Consider the following 15,883-nt stretch of genomic DNA (forward strand, 5'->3'; position numbering starts at 1 on the left):
ATATATATATATATATATATATATATATATATATATATATAGAGAGAGAGAGAGAGAGAGGGGGGGGTAGGGATAAGGGTTAGTTAAGCCAGTGAACGGTGGAGTACTCTGGACTATTAAAAATTGCGCGGGCAGTCTTGTCGGCATTCACCGGTAGGAACGCCCTATATAGTAAGCTTGCTCCACCCGAAAGTCAAAGTCAACGATCTGGGAAGTGAACCTCCTAGAACTGCACAGGACATCAACCATTCATTAGTTAAGAAAGAATAGGCCAGTTCAAAAATAACTCATACTCTATTGATTTTAAAGCCGAGGTAAATCCCAAAGTTGAGAAAGAAATAGAGAGAGGGAGCGAATTAGAAAGAGAAATATATATATATATATATATATATATATATATATATATATATATATATAGAGAGAGAGAGAGAGAGAGAGAGAGAGAAGGAGGGAAATAGAAGAGAAAGCCAGATGAAGACAGAAAAAGAGAGACGGGAAGAGAATAATGTAGAGTTATAGAGAAAGAGGGACAGAAAAAGAAAAGAAATAGGAGAAAGATAGATAGACACAGAAAGAGAATTATGAATGTTGATAAGCGAAAGAAAGAGAGAGGGATATGATGTATGATGATTGCAACATCTTGTGTGTGTGTGTATACATATATATATATATATATATATATATATATATATATATATATATATATATATATATATATATATATATATATATACTAGCATGGGGGCCCTGCGTTGCCCGGGTGTTTGGATGTGTATGTTGAGCAAAAAAAAAAAAAAAAAAAAGAAAAAAAACAACAAAAAAAGATCAATTTTTTAAAACTTCGACCACTATTATAACCCCTTAATATTTATTGTTTTGGGCTTAAATCAAGTTATTAAGTTAGATCCATGTCCAAGGGACCAATATCTAAAATTTCAAGTGTTTATACCTAAAATTGTCGGAGGAGTTTGGTAGCGTTCTCAAAGGTCAAATCGTTGAACTTTGACCCTTATCAGCCAAATTCATGGCCGAAAACCGATCACATCGATTTTCCAAATCTCAGTATATCAAATTTCGAGTCTGTAGACTGAAAATTAACAGTTATTGTGAAGGAAAATATACACAGACAGACAGACAGACACACCGACACACACAGACCCGTTCACTTTTATAGATATACTAGCATGGGTGCCCGGCGTTGCCCGGGTGTTTGGAGGTGTATGCTGAGCAAAAAACAAACAAACAAACAAACAAAAAACGGTCAATTTTTTAAAAACTTTGACCCCTATTATGACCCATTAACATTTATTGTTTTGGGCTCAAATCAAGTTATTAAATTTTTTTTTGGTTGTCAAAGTCCCAAAGTTCAAAAGATTTTACCTTTGCGGTCTCTAGCAAACTATTCAGCCAATTTTGGGTCAAAACATTTGAAATTTTACATAAAGGGTATTCAGACATGCTTTTTAATCAATTTTTGAGCGAAAGTTTGGCTACCAAAAGGTCAAAGTTGAAAGAGTTGACCTTTGCACCAATTTTGGGTCTAAACACTTGAAATTTTAGATGTAGGTTACCTGGACATGAGTCAAACTTTTTAATATATATATATATATATATATATATATATATATATATATATATATATATATATATATATATATTGCACATAAAGTTATGAACAATACCTAGGGCCAGAAGAAAGCCGGGCTGAACTGCTAGTATGATCTCTGTCTGTCTGTCTGTCTGTCTGTCTGTCTGTCTCTCTCTCTCTCTCTCTCTCTCTCTCTATATATATATATATATATATATATATATATATATAGAGAGAGAGAGAGAGAGAGAGAGGGGTGACATAAAAACTATTACCACATTTATATTTATATAATGCCTATTCGCTTTTAGACTTTTCGACTCTGGGGAATTATTTCGTTCTAGAAAAGCCGAGTACCGACGCCCTTAGAAATTAAACTGTTGCTTGTTCGGTGCGTCTCTCAGGAATGTTCTTTGCTATTTAATGATGATTAATGAGAAGTCGGGAAGTGGAACAAAAATTAAAAAAAAAAGAAGTGTTTTTATTAACCATAAAATTTTTTCTATGGAATGAGTAAATTATTCGTACGGATGGTTTAATTGTTTAAATGTAAAACCTGTCGGTCGTCGATGGAACAAAGCACACGTAGAAATATATATATATATATATATATATATATATATATATATATATATATATATATATATATATATATATATATAAATTTATTTATTTTATATATATATATATATATATATATAAATTTATTTATTTTATATATATATATATATATATATATATATATATATGAATTTATTTATTTTATATATATATATAAACTTATTTATTTTATATATATATATATATATATATATATATATATATATATATATATATATATTGATAGGTAGGATCGAACCCGAAGCCCTGAGGCGAAGTTTGAAAATAAAATCGGCCAGCCAGAATGAGTTACTGAAAGATGTTTGAATTTATTTAAGTAAGAACCAAATTGACAGGTGCGCGCACGGAATTCCTCGAGCATTACGACGACGACGACGACGACGACGACGACGACGACGACGGAAACTATTCAGCAAATTAGGTCAATGACCAGGTTTGTTTGTTATAAGCGAAGTAAAAAAAGAAAACATAAAAACGAACGTTAAAACTTAAGCGGGGGGGGGGTAATAAAAACATCGAAAAAAATCACAAAAAAAACTAACGTAAAAAAGAAAACAGAAGAACGAACACGTGAAAAATGGCTTAAATAAGCCTGTTTCGATATTGAAATTTAAAAAATCGGTGGGTACCCGGGTGTTTTTGGGTGTATGGTCGGGGTGGATAAGCGAAGTAAAAAAACAAAAAAAAAAAAAAAAAAAAAAAAAAAAAACAGAAAAACGAACGTTCCGTGAAAAAATGGCTTAAATAACACTGGTTCAATATTTAAATTGAAAAAAATCGAAAAAAAAAAAAAAGAAGAAGAAGACATCTTGTTACATATATTTTAAAACGTTGTGTTTTTAATTTTTTTTTTTTCGTGGTATCGACCCCAGGTTCGGTTTTTTTTTTTTTTTTTTTTTTTTTTTAAACCACCCTTGCATGAGTGGACTAGTCACGTACACCAAAAAATGTATATGTTACATATAGGGGGTTTCATTGAGAGAGAGAGTCTTAGTGAGAGATGCTTTTTCTTAGTGAGAGAGATTTATTAAGAGTTCTTATTACAGTGAGGGATGTTGTAAGACTCAGAGAGAGAGAGAGAGAGAGAGAGAGAGAGAGAGAGAGAGAGAGAGAGAGAGAGAGAGAGAGATAGATAGAGAGAGAGAGAGAGAGAGAGAGAGAGAGAGAGAGAGATGTTCTTGTAGACTTAGAGAGATGTTGTAAGAGACTCAGATAGATTGTTCATGTTACGAGAGATTCTTATATATTAAAATGTTCATTCCTTAGATGTGTAGAAGAAGAAAAGGAGAAAGCTCTTTGTGTGAAGAGATAGTGTTCAGACAGTTCGGACATGATGATGTTGAGACGTGTATGTAAAGACATATAACACAAATATATAATACAATTCCACTTTACCTTTCTGTAAGAATCATAAGACACAAGACGAGCTTTACAAAACACATAATGGTTTATTTCGTCACGACCGGCCGTTCCATCACCAAGAATTCAAAGTCTCACATTTTTCCTTGAAGTGACGTCTCGCTTCCTAGACGAGTGACTGTCTCTCTCCGAGTTTCTTCACTGACTGACTAACTCTAAAGTTTTTTCTCTATTCCTAGAACTTTCTATTTTCCGTGACGTCATGACGTGTTCTGGACATACGTGTCCAAAACTTTTCCTATTTCTCAGTAACCTATTTTTCCAATATGTTAAAAACATTATCTTATAAGCTGCATTCTTTCAATTTAAAATTTCATAACAAACAGTGATAGTTAACATTCTTTCCTTGAAATATTTATCTATATTCTAAACAAATGTTTGTTTTACATTTTTAAATTCTCACACGTAATCTATTTCTAAACTAAATTACGAGGTTCGAATTTGTCTATTGCTATTCATTTTCATTTTAAACTAAATTCTCCATTTTTATACTTACATGAAAAGGGGACAGCCCTTATCATGTAACAATCTCACACCACGATTCGAACCCAAAAAGTTTAGATAATGAACCAACGCGCTAAACAACTGACCTAACGCGACGTACATGACATTTGTTCAGTTTTTCAACTATTTAAAGTAAATAAGGTCATGATGTCATCTGACGCATGCGTAGAACCGGTCGTCGACACGAGAGGACCGTTTTTGTTGACCCCCCCCTGTCGAAAACTGTCGATTTCGGTGTGAAAAAAATGAACGTTTTTGGCCAATTTTTTGAGCGAAGGATGGAGCTTCAATATGATACCGAGTTTGTGAATTTTTGTTCTGTCTGTCGAAAGTTTTTAGCAGACACACAAACATACATACATACATATATTTTCGCTTTTATATATATAGATATATACTAGCATTTCAGCCCGGCGTTGCCCGGGTGTTTTGAGGTGTATGCTGAACAAAACAAACAACAAAAATGAAACTGTCAATTTTTTAAATTTGACCCCTATTATGACCCCTTAAAGTTTATTGTTTAGGGCTCAAATTAAGTTATTAAGTTAGATCCATGTCCAAGGAATCTATATCTAAAATTTCACGTGTTTATAGACCCAAAATCGTAGGAGGAGTTTGGTAGAGTTCTCAAAGGTCAAATCGTTGAACTTTGACCCCATAATCGCCAAATTTCTGCCCGAAAACGAATCACATCGATTTTCCCAAATCTCAGTAACCTGTATATCAAATTTCGAATCTGTAGGCTTAAATTTGACAGAGTTATTGCGTAGGGAAATGTACACAGACACACAGACACACAGGCACACACACACAGACACTTTCATTTTATATATATATATATGTATATATATATAAATTTATTTATTTTAATGAAACAGTTATCCATGGACACGTGTATCGCCGTACCAAGGCTCATTAACAAAGCTGAATGTACTACTGCTTGAACCTCCAACAACAGGTACTATGATCGAGTGCGGATATCCTTACGCCCCAACGCTCCAGTTGAAATCACGTATTATTATATAACTATTAATATTTATTGAAAAAATATTATACATGATGATTGCAACGTCTTATCAGACGAATGCCTACATACATATATGTATGCATACATACATACATACATGCATACATACATACATACATACATACATACATACATACATGCGTATACATACACACATACATACATACATACATACATGAATATGAATATATATATATATACACACCCACATACATGACAGAAAAGAATAGATACTCATAGAAACAGTTTATTTCAATAAACATTATTTATAGACAAAAATAGCATTTCAGCCCGGCGTTGCCCGGGTGTTTGGATGTGTATGTTGAGCAAAAAAAAAAAAAAAAAGTTGTAGTAGGAATGCAGCCTTGAGGCCGTACCGCGAAGGAGGAAAAGAACGTGAAAAAAAAACCCTGCCGTCTATGCTGTTACGACCACCGCCAAACCGGAAGTGACATTTTTATAATTAAGGCTAGACAATCGAAAGGAGAGGATGACTTTCAAAAATATCGGCGAAAAAAGCGACCCCCACCCCTGTAGAAAAGTTCCCAGTTGGAGGTGAAGATATTAATGTTTTTAGACAATTTTTCGATATTTGTCGTCTGAAAGGTCGAACTTCAAAACGATACTGATCTTGGTAAAATCCGTCGCCTCTTTCGAAAGTTTAAGGCAGACATGCAAACATGCATACATACACTTATATATTGGTAACTAAAAATTTTCGACCCAAACCGATGAAAAAGCTTGCCCTATCTCTGAATACTGTTCATATAAAATTTCAAATGTTTAGACCAGAAATTGTCTGAGTAATTTGGTAGAGACCGCAGAGGTCAGATTTTGTAACTTTGACACCTATTATGACCTCTTTACCCAATTATTTTGGGCTCAAATCAAGTTATTAAGTTAGATCCATGTCCGAGGAACCTATATCTAAAATTTTAAGTGTTTAGACCCAAAATTGTCGGAGAAGTTTGGTAGAGTTTTCATAGGTCAAAGCGTTGAACTTTGGCCCCTTAACAGCCAAATTTCTGGCCGAAAACGGATTCCAAAGATTTTCCCAAATCTCTGCACCCTGAATATCAAATTTCGAGTCTGTAAACTTAAAATTGACAAAGTTATTGCGTAGGGAAATGTACACACACACACACAGACACGTTCACTTTTATAGATAGATTAAAATAAATGGTCAAAAATTTGCTAACTACTACTTGGTTGATATTCCCTTTGCTGTTTTTAATGCTAACCCTAATCCTAACCCTTCTAGGCATGCCATTGATCAGTTGACGAATATCATCTTGAGGAATGTCTTGCCATGTCTGACGCCATACAATAACCAAGAAACCCCTTCATGTTTCAGCATTGGCCGCAGTCCTTTTTGAGTCAAACTCTTGCTGGGGGGAACCTCCATATCCATGCCTTTTCACTTTCGGGAAATAATGAAAATCGCGACTCACCAGAGAAAATGACATTAATCCAAAGGATCATAGGTCTCTCCACAATCTCATGAGCTCAATCTTTTCTGCGTTCGTCATTGGTAGGACGAAGAAGAATTTTCCTTCTCACAGCTCTACTATAGTGAAAATACCTGACAACTCTTCTGGGACTGACACCAGCTTGTGTTGAAATGTCAGAGGCTTTTCACCGACGATCCTCTTCAAGATTTCTTTTCACAAGACGCAAGGTTCTTGTAGAGGACACAGGGTGACCTGAGTGAGGTGTTGTACACTCTTTGTCCTCTCTTGTGAATTGTATGATCACTTTATCAACCGTAAAAAAGGGTACTGAAAGAATAATACTAAATATAAATAAGCATATATTAATCTTAGGAAAACTATTTATCTTAGTGTCTATCATTTTCTGTCATGTCTATACATATTTATTGAAAGATATTATATATATACGTGTATATGTATATACAATATTTTTTCAACAAATATTAATACATTTTTATACATACAGACAAAAGGTTTTACGCAATCACCAGTGCATAAAATGATAATCACTGCTGGTCGCGAGACTCGAACCCAGTCAACAAAGCCAACCTTAGCTTTGCAGGATATGGCAATCACTACTGGCCAGGAGACTCGGGCCCAGTTAACAAAGCCAACCTTATCTTTGCGGGCTAATATTTTTTTTTTCTCAGCCACTGTAAGTTAACTTTAAATGGGAGTTAATCAATATATTTATGAAGCTGTGTAAGCAGGCTGTCATAATCAACAGCCAGGATAGTATTCAACGGAAAGGGCTAAAATTTCATTTTTTCAAGGTGATTTATAACTATATTTTTTCAATAATTATTATAGATTTTTTTAGTTCTATAATCACTATGTTTTAGGCTTACACAATCAGTGCAAAATGTGATAATTACTGCTGGTTGGGAGACTCGAACCCAGTTTACAGAACCAACCTTATTTTCCCTCAGTATAAATATATATTCTCTTATGGATTTATGTAGGTTTCTGATGAGTTATTTGATGTACCTATACCATTCAACGAAACACGTGTAAGACATACCATATATCAAATAAAATAATATGAGCGTGATTTAAATATACTTGTGGTATTTGAATTGTATACAAATGATATATATGCTCTGACAGTGCAATCCATTCTATTAAGCTTAAATAGTAATTAAATAGTAATTAAAAAAATCTTTATTGTATACTACTATTTTAGATTGTCAAGATTTCGTATATATTATTATAGAGTCGTGATTTCAAAAGTAAAAAAACAAAAAACAAACAAACAAACAAAAAAAACAACAAAAGTATTTAGGTACGACCACCTTGAATCGAAACCAAAAACAAAACTGCAGCATTCAAAGCTGGTGACGTTACCACTGTACCAACATGACACACATATGAACTGAACGATTTTTTTCAATTTTTCCCCCTTTTCACCTCTTAAAAACTATTTTAACTGACTAAAGACCCATAAAACTGACAAACAATATGGATTTAGACAAGCCCGTTCCACAGCAGACATCCTCACTGTAATCTCTGAACATATATACCATTCACTGGACAAAACGGGGGAGAGCAGAGCGGTAGCTCTAGATATATCTAAGGCTTTTGACAGGGTATAGCATGAGGGTCTCCTCAGGAAAATTAAATCATACGGTATCACTGGTAGAATACTTAACATAATTAAATCCTTCTTAGATAAGAGAAAAATCCAGGTTGTCCTCAACGGTCGTACATCTAAACAGTGTGATATAAATGCGGGAGTGCCTCAGGGGTCTATCCTTGGACCTCTATTGTTCCTAATATTTATTAACGACCTCCCCGACAAAAACTGCCTCTGAGATGGGTATATATGCTGATGACACCACACTCTATAACAGGCATGACAGGAAAACAAACATATATCTAAAGAAATGGCAAAAACACTAGAGGAAGACCTCCAATCTGTTGTGGAATGGGGACATAAATGGATGGTCACATTCAATGCTGCCAAGACTAAACTGGTTTCCTTCAATAATTACAAGAAACCTTCTCTGCCACCAATAACAATGGCCAGTGACTCCCTGTCTGAGAGTACATCTTTCAAACTGCTTGGCCTAACGTTCACAGGAAACATAAGTTGGAACAATTATATTGAAAACATTGCCAGGGCTGCTGCGAAGAAGGGAGGCTCTTTCTATCGTGCTAGAAAACTACTGACACCTGAAAGTATCCTGTACCTCTATAAGGCCACCATTCGCCCATGTATGGAGTATTGCTGTCACATTTGGGCTGGTGCATCTGCTGCTAGTCTCTCGCTCCTAGACAAGGTTCAAAAGAGAGTCGCCAATCTGATAGGCCTTGAACTGGCATCTAAGCTTCAGCCTCTGTCCCATCGACGAAACGTTGCATCCCTCTGCCTGTTCTACAAGTATTTTAATGGTGAATGCTCTGACGAACTGCAGACACTTGTGCCCCCACGACGTAGACACCCTCGACAAACCCGACAGGCAGCTAAATCCCACCCCCACACAGTAGAGATCCCTAGATGTAAAAGATCTTTCTACTCCAGTAGTTTCTTCCCCAGAACCGCTAGACTCTGGAATTCCATTCCAGGTCCCTGCTTCGCCAACTGTACTGACATGCAGAAGTTCAAGTGTAACGTGAACCGACATCTTGCTGCCCAAATCCCAACATAGTGCCCCAGTAGTTGCTGCCCCTTATAGTAGCCCCCTACATCACAGTGGCAATGTTTGGGGTGAAAATGTAATAGCAAATAAAAATAAAAATAAAAGAACGGTCTATAATAAAACCAATCATTAGAGCATCTTTGCGACTTTTAGTTTCGGAAAAGATAGAGTTTAAAAATATGAAGACATAAAGATAGGCGTTTATATATTAGATATACATTAAAAGTATATATAGCATACTATTAAAAAGATATATATATATAGAGAGATTTTGTTATTGTTGTTATTTTTCAAGCGATACATACGGTTAATATTGGCTCCGCCTCGGAGCTCATTTTTTTATTTACTTAGAAAGTCGCCTTTTTTAATTTGGACGTATATAACATTTTTATTTATTTATTATTTTTAAAACAGTAATCTACGTACACGCGTGTTTCAAGGTCATTACCTCTCATCAGCATAGTTTAACTGTTTCTAGGGATCGAACCTCAGACCATGTTTACCACAGTCCGGTGCCTTAACCGTTAGGCCATAATCCCGAGATTAATTATACCGTTTATTTTTATCGCTTATAAATTTAGATTTTGTTATTGTTGTTATTTTTCAAGCGATACATACGGTTAATATTGGCTCCGCCTCGAAGCTCATTTTTTTTATTTACTTAGAAAGTCGCGGTTTTTAATTTATATATATATGTGTGTGTGTGTGTGTGTGTGTGTGTGTGTGTGTGTGTGTGTGTGTGTGTGTGACTATAATGCTCCCTATCTTAGGTTGAGCATATTGAGAAGTGATATACAAATTACCATTAGCGTATGAAACGATGCTCTTTGTGTAAACAAATTGAGCTTAGGTACTTTGGACAATGTCAAAACATTGTTAATTCACTGCCCGCATAACAACAACCGTATAGCGCAACGATTAGAAGCTTCAACTGTCGTAATTAAGTAAGAAAAAATAAAGAAGGAAAAGGAGAAACGTACGAAAGAGAGGGCAAAGCGAAACATGAAAATATTGAAAAAGGTTATATTGTACGTATCTGTTTTGGAATGAAGATCTCCGAAAAAATTTCTTTGAAAAACGCCACCGGGAGATAACTCAGTTTAAAGCGCCGACACTTCCTCCCCATCTTTAATACTAGCTTTTCTTCCTAAAAATCGAACATTTTGTTCGGTATCATAACAAATTGTTTTTCCGCTAAAAAAAAAAAAATACATGATGAAATTAAGTGAAATAACGGATGACTACAATAGACCCCCCTTTTTTTTCGATATTTTCATTTTTAATGTCTTGATAAAACTGTACAAGTGCCACACACACACACACACACACACACACACACACACACACACACACACACACATATATTATGACTACTTCATTTACTCACATAAATTAATATACGAAAGTATAAATTTATGCATAAACTTTAAGTATTTGCTTCAACAGTCCTCAATACGTAGGTAGAGCTAGGTAGTAAGTTAAAAAATATATATGGCAATTAAGCTACACAGAATATTCACGCTAGGATTCATCAGGCCTATGCATAAGCCTGATGAATCCTAGCGTGGATGAAACGCGGAATATTCTGTGTAGCTTAATTGCAATATATTTTTTATAACTTTCTTACACACACATTAAAAGTATATATACTATACTATAAAAATGTATAAATATATATATATATATATATATATATATATATATATATACTGAGATACATAAGGTCCAGGGTTCGAGTCCTAATAACAGTCAAGCTACGCTGAAGAGGGGTAGGGCCCCGAAACATGCATGTACGTAGATTACTGCTTAAAAAAAAAAAAAATAAATAAAAACAAAAAAAAATTAATTTAAAATATTATTTGTTTACGTCCAAAATAAAAAATGGGCAATTTCTAAAAAATACATCCGATTTTCAAGGTGAAGACGCTAACCTCAATATCGTTTAAAAAATCAACAACAAAAACACTATATATATATATATATATATATATATATATATATATATATATATATATATATATATATATATATATATATATATGATAAAAATTACAATTGAATTTACCAAAATGATCCAAGATGGTAAAATTAAAGTAATTTATAAATATTAAAGAATTAATATTTATAAAATTATCTAAGCCAGATATAAAAGCTCGATAAAACCAAATAGGAAATAGAGCTTATAATATGAGCAAACAGTTAATAAAATATGTTAAAAAACATTTTGAAATGAGTTAAAAACATATTTAATCTGAAAAGGAAACACTAGATAAATGGATAGTCCTTAATCCGCGGAGTTTCGAAGAAATACTCTCCTTCTCATCAGAGGGTAGGAATTAGCAAAATGCGGGATCGGATTTTGCAAGCAGAAGTATTTGATGAAACAACAAGTAAGTCAAAGATCTTACTTGAAAACAAAATAAGTTAAGCAGAGGGAATATGGTAAAAAAAAAGGTGATTACACATGAATGGATAGTCTGGTGGAAGATAAAAATCCAGTGACGGTAAAATCCAAATGTAAAACTTCAAGCCAGACTATCCATTCATGTGTAATCACCTTTTTCTTCACCATATTCCCTATATATATATATATATATATATATATATATATATATATATATATATATATATATATATATATATATATATAATGTCCCTCCCCTCGCTGGCATTTGATAACCTGTTAATCTTCAAAATTCCAAAAAAGCTGTCAAAATATTTATTTTCTATGGAACTACAATTAGGTTGGCCTTTTGGCCAAGATCAAAGTGTAGTATCTGTCCCGGCAGATACTGCAAGCAAAGACCATATGTGGGGGTAACCCCACATATCAGACCTTGGTCAATGTAGGGGCAACCCTTCATACCAACAGTTACTATCCAGCTCCCATTTCCCACCTCTCGGGAGCTGGTCCCCTTTTCCCTCCCCCCTCCCTCTCTCTCCACATTAAAAAACGGCCTTGTGCCTAATTTGCTCAGTGGGGAAGCAAATAAATACCATCTGTTCTTCAGATGCTGCACTTCCATTTCTTGTTCTCTTTCGGTGGAGGATCAGTCCTTCACGACTGAGACAATTTTAATTTTTGTACCTTTTCTCCACGTAAAAAAACGACCCTGGTGTCTAACTTTGTCCCGTGGGAAGGCGTAGTAAATACGTACAATCGGGAGTCTCATTTTCGATTGCTGCTATTAGTTCGAGACTTTCATCTTTTTACAGCACTCCTATACACATACCATCGTCGTCAAAGAAAACCAAAGATTTTTTCAAAACAAAAACATATTCAAATTATTGAAAAAAAAATTGTTACATTCAATAACCTGGCTACGTAAACAAGTAAATAAAGACTGAATACGCAAACAAAACCAAAACATATTATTCATATTATTGAAAAATTGTTAAATTAAATGAATTGTCCACACAAACAGATATAATAATAAATCTTGGGAGAGAACTTGAATTCCTAGAAGAGAACTTGAATGCCTACGGGAGAGAACTTGAATGCCTAGGAGAGAACTTGAATTCCTAGAAGAGAACTTGAATGCCTACGGGAGAGAACTTGAATGCCTAGGAGAGAACTTGAATTCCTAGAAGAGAACTTGAATGCCTACGGGAGAGAACTTGAATGCCTAGGAGAGAACTTGAATTCCTAGAAGAGAACTTGAATGCCTACGGGAGAGAACTTGAATGCCTAGGAGAGAACTTGAATGCCTACGGGAGAGAACTTGAATGCCTACGGGAGAGAACTTGAATGCCTAGGAGAGAACTTGAATTCCTAGAAGAGAACTTGAATGCCTACGGGAGAGAACTTGAATGCCTAGGAGAGAACTTGAATGCCTACGGGAGAGAACTTGAATGCCTACGGGAGAGAACTTGAATGCCTAGGAGAGAACTTGAATTCCTAGAAGAGAACTTGAATGCCTACGGGAGAGAACTTGAATGCCTAGGAGAGAACTTGAATTCCTAGAAGAGAACTTGAATGCCTACGGGAGAGAACTTGAATGCCTAGGAGAGAACTTTAATTCCTAGAAGAGAACTTGAATGCCTACGGGAGAGAACTTGAATGCCTAGGAGAGAACTTGAATTCCTAGAAGAGAACTTGAAAGCCTACGGGAGAGAACTTGAATGCCTAGGAGAGAACTTTAATGCCTAGGAGAGAACTTGAATGCCTAAGAGAAAATTTGAATGCCTACAGGAGAGAACTTGAATGCCTATGGGAGAGAACTTGAATGCCTACGTGAGAGAACTTGAATACCTAGGAGAGAACTTGAATGTCTAGGAGAGAACTTGAATGCCTACTAAACACTATCCTCGAGTGTCTAAGGTCTCTCTGTACAGGGATTTGTCAGAACAACCTGGCATGAGGATACTTTTTCCATAGAAGTAAACCCTGACCAAATATTCAAAATCACATTTCGTATTCGCTGCCCAAATAAGATCTCCTCACTACGGCTACCTCACAGCTTTTCCGAGGAATGGTGCACTTTCTCCAAGTGATGTTAACTCAAGTAATAGCACGAAGCTGGATACTCCACCAGACTAGATAAATTCTTGTCCTGGAATCCAGTAAGACCAAGAGACCAAAATGAAAGATATACTACAACGTATAAAAATGGTTAATTGGGGAGAGGAAAATTATGTTCTCAATTTCTTTACTAACTCAGTGTTTGAGAGATAAAGAACTTTAATGGAAGATTCGAATATCTATGTATTTCATATAGACTTCAAGTGTTAGACCCTGGTCGTGGGCCCCTTGATTTCTGAGAACTTCGACTGAAGTAAAATAAAACAAAAAATATTAAATGAGAAAATTTGAAAACCTGAAAATGTTATGAAATGATAAATCATTTTTATTTCCTTTTTTTTTTTTTTTTTTTTTTTTTTCAAAGTCCGAATTTTCGCCACAAACATATCAAGGAGAGGATAGTCTGATGTAGTTTTCTTTCTTTTTTCATAATGTTGTTATTAAAACGTCGACATTCCCGAAGAGAAATAAAACGTCTTGTATAAGTGTTGTTTGAAACCCGTGTTTGTTTATCGCTCGGTTCAAGCGCGAAACTTAAGAAATTGTGTAAACATATTTTTAAAAAAATAAATTTAAATGAGTTTTTGAAAACCTGAACATATTATGAAATGATATAATCATTTTTATTTACCTTTTTTGTTGTTGTTAATAAGGTTTCAACCCCTTTAAAAATAGTTTCTAAACATTTTTAATGAATTTGTTTATAAATTACAAATAATGCTATAAATTTATTTTTGTGAGAGAACTGCCTCAAGGAATCAAGTCGATTGAAAATTTACAGACTTTTCGCTCTATTTTTTTTTTCAGCAAACTTATCAATAACTCTATCAAAGTTCACTCCATCGACAAGTCCCCTCTCCATGGAGAGGATTGCCAAGTCTGTAAGCCTTGCCTGGCTCATCGTTGATCGAATGTAGTTTTTTATGAGTTCCAGTTTCGAGAAAGAGCGCTCACAACCGGCAACGCTGATAGCTCGGGTAAGGAAAATGCGCAGCAAGATCACAATATTAGGGACGGAATCCCCAAGGTAATATCAGTGTATGAAGTTCAAAAGTTCAAGAGGTCAATTAATTTTGTCTTTTCTTGAAGTTTTCACAAAATACTGTTATTTTTTCCTTTCGACAAAGAATTCCTCTTTTTCTATATCTTCGTCAACTTCACCAAGCTGACAATCATAATTATCATCAAGCAGATTTGACGGTGTAAGAAAAACGTGTTAATTTTATTTTATTTCGGACTACTAGTCTCATCTTATCTTTTTTATTGGTGCACAACGTTTCGGCCAACTTCCTCTGGCCTTCGTCAGGTGGTAACCGCGACGGATAGGAACTTCGAATCTCCTAACTGCATTCTCAGTCATCACTGCCATCCGTAGTTGTTGTCGTCTCACCAACATCAAGATAAGATGAGACTAGTAGTCCGAAATAAAATAAAATTAACATACAATGCTCATCTCAAAAATAAAAAATTCCAATAAGGAATAATATATATATATACCAATCGGTACGGACCCGACTATGGAAGATCAGATAATAAATAAATGTGGATTTATAAGATCAAAGAATCCAACCTTGATCGCCCTTCGGGGCCCGTGGCGCAGTTGATAGAGACGTTGAATCTCTACAGTTCCAGATGAACATTGTCTGAAGATAGCGGTTTCAATCCCACCCAAAGCGTGCCAGAGGTAATTGGTCAAAAATGTGGTGAGACGACAACAACTACGGATGGCAGTGATGGCTGAGAATGCAGTTAGGAGATTCGAAGTTCCTATCCGTCGCGGTTACCACCTGACGAAGGCCAGAGGAAGTTGGCCGAAACGTTGTGCACCAAATAAAAAAGATAAGATGAGACTAGTAGTCCGAAATAAAATAAAATTAACATACAATGCTCATCTAAAAAATAAAAAAATTCCAATAAGGAATAATATATATATAAGAAAAACGTTTTTACTTGCAAGAATCGTGGACTTTTTGAAATCTTAAAGACGTCCAAGTATGGAATACTGTTGCCATATCTGGGCAGGAGCTGCTAAAAACAGCCTATCCTGCCTTGACAGAGTACAAAATAGACTTC

Source organism: Euprymna scolopes, chromosome 25 (assembly GCF_053919585.1).
Source record: "Euprymna scolopes isolate OS-2025 chromosome 25, ASM5391958v1, whole genome shotgun sequence".
In the NCBI taxonomy this organism is placed as follows: domain Eukaryota; kingdom Metazoa; phylum Mollusca; class Cephalopoda; order Sepiida; family Sepiolidae; genus Euprymna; species Euprymna scolopes.